At 45.5% G+C, this 5,561-nt stretch overlaps 1 long non-coding RNA gene across 1 annotated transcript in view; it reads right to left on the bottom strand.

The window, feature by feature from the left end:
• LOC105002601 overlaps positions 1–2,591 on the bottom strand; it is a 4,866-nt gene extending 2,275 nt beyond the window's left edge. Inside the window, exons 1-3 of the long non-coding RNA XR_826993.1 lie at positions 2,429–2,591; positions 2,136–2,299; positions 1,655–1,829 (exon numbers count right to left, since the gene is read on the bottom strand). This is a non-coding gene — a long non-coding RNA (uncharacterized LOC105002601). The remainder of the gene's footprint in view (positions 1–1,654; positions 1,830–2,135; positions 2,300–2,428) is intronic.
• Positions 2,592–5,561: the final 2,970 nt, after the last annotated feature.

The following is a 5,561-nucleotide window of genomic DNA, read 5'->3' as shown; positions in this document are numbered from 1 at the left end:
GATACCAAAACAAGATTTTGAATTCTGAGGACATGTTTTTTAAGCCTGTGTGTATGTGCTCCAAGTTGCTTGCTCATTGCAAGGAAAGTTATGACAAACCTAAACAGCATATTGAAAAGCATAGACAAAGGTCTGTATAGTCAAAGCTATGGTTTCTCCAGTAGTCATGTACGGATGTGAGAGTTGGAACATAAAGAAGGCTGAGTGCCGAAGAATTGATGCTTTTGAATTGTGGTGCTGGAGAAAACTCTTGTGAGTCCCTTGGACAGCAAGGAAAGCAAACCAGAGCAAACCAGTCAGTTCTAAAGGAAATCAACCCTGAATATTCGCCGGAATGATTGAAGCTAAAGGTTCAATACTTCAGCCACTTAATGCAAAGAGCCAACTGGTTGGAAAAGACCCTGATGCTGGGAAAGATTGAAGGTAAAAGGAGAAGAGCACAGCAGAAGATGAGATGGTTAGATAGCGTTACCCACTCAATAGATGTGAATCTGAGAAAACTCCAGGAGACAGTGGAAGACAGAGGAGCCTGGCATGCAACAGAGTCAGACATGACTTAGTGACTGAGCAACAACAACAAATGTGTTCCTTGTGAAAAGTACTAAATCTGGTGATATAACAAAATGGCCTTCGTTTCTATTTACATTTTGTTAATCAAAAATCTGGGTTAACCATTTGCCCCCCTGACAGTTTCCTTCCTGATACAGCTCTCAAAAGGGAATCTAGTCTGGGCCCTTGGCCTAAGCTCAGGACTTTGCCTTTCTTCTGGAGTCCTGAGAAAGGTCACACAGGGAGTGGAGTGGGAACATGCTGATGATCCTTGGGTGGAAAATGGTGCCGACTTAGCAGACAGAGCAGTGGAGGAGGTCCCCTGAGACCCAGGAAGATGAAAGCTCCCAGTGGTTGGGACAGCACATGGAGGCCGATAGTGCTGAGCATGTTATGGAACAATTAGCTTCAGGTCACATTTTTAACTTTTGTTCTGTCCTGACCCCAGTACTTTAGAGATGGAAGATTTGCAGTCAGTTCTGCAGTGATTTCAAAAGGCAATTTCTCACATTATATTTCACTTGTAAATTTTCAAAATGCTCATAAATTGTCTTCAATGGGGTCCCTCATGTGGACTCAGGAGAAGGTTTATGGGCAAGTGATTTACAATGGAGATGCTCCCAGGAGAAACTGGCCAGGGGCTGGGAGAAGCAGCTCCAGCAGCCCAAGGACCATCCTCCAAAGGCGGTCTCAGCTTGGAGCCTTTGGAAGCACAACGCTAAGAAACTGGGGGATGGGCACACAGAACCAGTCAAAGGGCTCTAAGGAGGCCTGGGTACAGCACTGACAGCGTCTGCTAAGCCTGGGCTACTTTGCTTGGTCCTTAAACAACTCTAGGAGACAGAAGAGAATACAACCTCCATTTACGTCTGGAGTCCCCAACCGTCACATCTAATGCCTCTGAGGTGGAGCTGAACATGTAATGCACTTGAATCATCCTGAAACCACCCTCCTGCCCCGGCCCTGTGGAAAAACATTGTCTTCCATAGGACAGGACCCTGGTGCCATAAAGTTTAGGGACCGCTGATTACAGAATGTGGGAGCTAAGACAAAGAGAAGCTATGCCCAAGGTCACAGTTTAGATAACGAGGCATATAGGACTCACCTATCTGTGCTCCGCCTTCCAGTCTCTTCCTTCTCCACCATGTGAGTGCTCGCCTTCCACAATGGTTTCCCACCTGGTCAAGATGATGCACGTCCAATGGGATTAGGAAGTCAAACCAGCTGGAGACTACTTTTGGTTTGTTGATGTTGATTATTTAGCTTTCTAGCCACCTAAACTAGAAGAGATAATCAGGAATTGGAAGAAATTTTGTACTTTTTAATCTCAATGCCTCTGGGAAACAGACATCAGAATAGCGTTTCAAGTACACAAATTCGCCACTCTCCTGGCATGCCTTGCTGCATGTCACTTCATACCTATGCTGTTCTCATCTGTGAAATGTACCCACCCCCTCTCGCCACTACCAAAGACCCCCACCTAAGCCAGTGAACGAGTCTTGCCAGATCTCCTAAACACCCCCAAGGGGTCTGACCTCCTTGGACTTGGGTTGAGTAGCCTTTTGGTGGCATCTTGTCCTGCTTACCTTGTAAAACAAGTTTGCTTCTTTCTGCCCAAAGAGAAAAGTTGCTTTTTAGGACTGGCCTCACATCCAGTGGGGAAGCCCAGGTGGTGCAGTGGTAAAGAATCCGCCTGCCAAGGCAGGAGATGCAAGAGACGTGGGCTTGATCCTTGGGTCAGGACAATCCCCTGGAGTAGGAAATGGCAGCCTGCTCCAGTATTCTTGTCTGGAGAATTTCATGGACAGAGGAGCCTGGTAGGCTACAGTCCATGGGGTCACAAGGGGTCAGACATGACTGAGCACACACACATACTCACATCTGATGCCACTCTATATTCTCTGCTAAGTACAGCACGATGCTTCAGAAACAAATGTTTGAAAAGCTTTCAGTCATTCAACTTTGGAGACAGAAATGGAAGCAGCAAGAGCAACCTACCCAGATAAATCACAAGCCACGGGCTTGCAGACACTTCCTCTTGGTTTTCCTCATTGAAACTGAGAAGGACTGAAGAGAACTTGGTTTAAGACCACCCCTTTTAGGGCTAACAAGAAAGAGGCGGGCTCTGGAGTCTACTTGCTTTCCTAAGTGGTTAACTGTGTAGCCTTAGGCAAACCCACTTCATTTTCCTCTGCCTCTGTTTTCTACTCTGTAAAATGGGGTTATTGATAGTACCTTTTTCATAGAATTATGGAGCTTGAGTTTCATGTGTATAAAGACCTTTAAAAGGTACAGAGGAAACACTTTAAATAGATTTATCTATTATTATTACTATTACTGCTGTTATTTTATGAGTCCAAAAGAATAAGGAGTTTGCCTAAACATTTCCTGTCTAGGAAGATTGTACTCAATCGTCAGCTCCTCACTGAAGCCTTCCCTGACCACCCTATAGGAATTTTTCTTCTTTTTCTTCTTTGTCTCCCTTCCCTACTTGTCACCTTTTAACCTACCCTGTAATTTACTCACTTTGCACGTTATCTGTTCTCCTCACTAGTGGGGAGGCAAAGGCTGGTTCTCTGCCCATTTTGCTCACAGCTGTGTCCTGTCCCACCCCCTCATCCCCCAAACATGGAACAGTGCCTAGCACACAGGAGGGGCACCATAAATATCTACTGAGTGATGAAGTGGCAAATCTGGGATTCAGTGTCACCTTTGGTGGCTGTGGGAACCACCATATGCTGGTCTGGGTGGCGTGGCTTCCGGTGGACAGACCTCCCTCTCCGTACCCCCACCCCCAGCGCCCACAAATATGCAGTGAGACTTCAGAGGTAAATCACAGAAAAGGTTCCACGTCTCTGCCCAGGTGCTACATGATTTAGAAGGCAGGACAGTTGGGCTGCCAGTCAGAACCACATCCCAGGCCCAGGTTGGCCTCTCTCTAGGCGTGTGTACCTTGGAGAAGGGCCCTCTGTCTCTTGGGATCTTCCTCTGGGCATGGTAGTCTCCAGGCTTCTCCCAGCTTCCTCGATCTCAGTTTTAATTAAGGCCTGCTTACTTGCAGAACAAAGAACACTTAGATCTCCCTGACCTTCCTTGTTACACCTGGTTTTAAAATCAGCAAGGGCCACTCTGGGCACCGTTGCTCTCCATGCAGCCAGCCCTGGCCCCAGAGAGAGGAAGGGAAATGAGTAGGCTACACTGGCCGCCCCGGCCAACTCTCCCAGGACTGGCTCTCGTGCAACCCCAAGCAGCAGAGCCTGAACACTTGCTGAATCCTTTGAAGCTGGGACTGTTGCTCGGGGCTGGGGCTGGGAGGGGGCGGCAGGCAAGTGTCAGCCTGGGCAAGCTTTTGGCTTCTTTTTTTTTCCCCCTTATTGCAGAGAATTTCCGCTTCCAATGGCATTCATCTTCCCCCGGAACTCCCTTCAGCTAAAAGAGAAAAGAAAAAGCAAACAAAAGAAACTCTCCCTGGACAAGGAGATTTTCTTTCTCTGACTGTGAGTCCCTGATAAGAAAAACCCTCTGCCAACTGCAGCATCCTGCTCTAGACCTGCCTGCTACTCTTCTCCTTGGTGACGCCATTGTGTCTCTCTGTCTCCCAGACCCACTTTTTAATAACAACTTATACACATTGCCTGCTAGACAATGTGTTTTAAAAAGATAAAAATGACCATATTATCTTTTCTAATCTGAGACACTCTTTCACTTTAATAATGAAACCCGCAGGCCTGAACCCACCAGAGACTGAATTCTGCTGTATGGGGCAGAATCACCATCCAATATGGAAGCCATCTGCCACATACGGCTTCCTGGGCACTGGAGATGTAGTGACTCCCAAACTAAGATAAGTTGTAATTGTAGATACACGCCAGGTTCCAAAGGCTTAATATGACCAATATGTAAAAATGGTAAGTTTTATACTGATTACCTGTGGACATGATAATGTTAGGGATATATCGGGTTAAATAGATGACTGAAATTAATTTTTACTTTTTTAATGTGACCACTAGGAAATTTAAAATTATGTAGAGATACCAAAGGAAAATTTCATGCAAAGATGGGCTCGATAAAGGACAGAAATGGTATGGACCTAACAGAAGCAGAAGATATTAAGAAGAGGTGGCAAAAATACACAGAAGAACTGTACAAAAAAGATCTTCACGACCCAGATAATCACGATGGTGTGATCACTCACCTAGAGCCAGACATCCTGGAATGTGAAGTCAAGTGGGCCTTAGGAAGCATCACTAGGAACAAAGCTAGTGGAGGTGATGGAATTCCAGTTGAGCTATTCAAAATCCTGAAAGATGATGCTGTGAAAGTGCTGCACTCAATATGCCAGCAAATTTGGAAAACTCAGCAGTGGCCACAGGACTGGAAAAGGTCAGTTTTCATTCCAATCCCTAAGAAAGGCAATGCCAAAGAATGCTCAAACTACCGCACAATTGCACTCATCTCACACGCTAGTAAAGTAATGCTCAAAATTCTCCAAGCCAGGCTTCAGCAATATGTGAACCATGAACTTCCCGATGTTCAAGCTGGTTTTAGAAAAGGCAGAGGAACCAGAGATCAAATTTCCAACATCCTCTGGATCATGGAAAAAGCAAGAGAGTTCCAGAAGAGCATCTATCTCTGTTTTATTGACTATGCCAAAGCCTTTGACTGTGTGGATCACAATAAACTGTGGAAAATTCTGAAAGAGATGGGAATACCAGACCACCTGATCTGCCTCTTGAGAAATTTGTATGCAGGTCAGGAAGCAACAGTTAGAACTGGACATGGAACAACAGACTGGTTCCAAATAGGAAAAGGAGTTCGTCAAGGCTATATATTGTCACCCTGTTTATTTAACTTATATTCAGAGTACATCATGAGAAACGCTGGACTGGAAGAAACACAAACTGGAATCAAGATTGCCGGGAGAAATATCAATAACCTCAGATATGCAGATGACACCACCCTTATGGCAGAAAGTGAAGAGGAACTCAAAAGCCTCTTGATGAAAGTGAAAG

Source organism: Bison bison, unplaced genomic scaffold (genome assembly GCF_000754665.1).
Source record: "Bison bison bison isolate TAMUID 2011002044 unplaced genomic scaffold, Bison_UMD1.0 scf7180017864456, whole genome shotgun sequence".
Taxonomy (NCBI): domain Eukaryota; kingdom Metazoa; phylum Chordata; class Mammalia; order Artiodactyla; family Bovidae; genus Bison; species Bison bison.
This window is presented reverse-complemented; position numbering and strand designations above follow the sequence as displayed.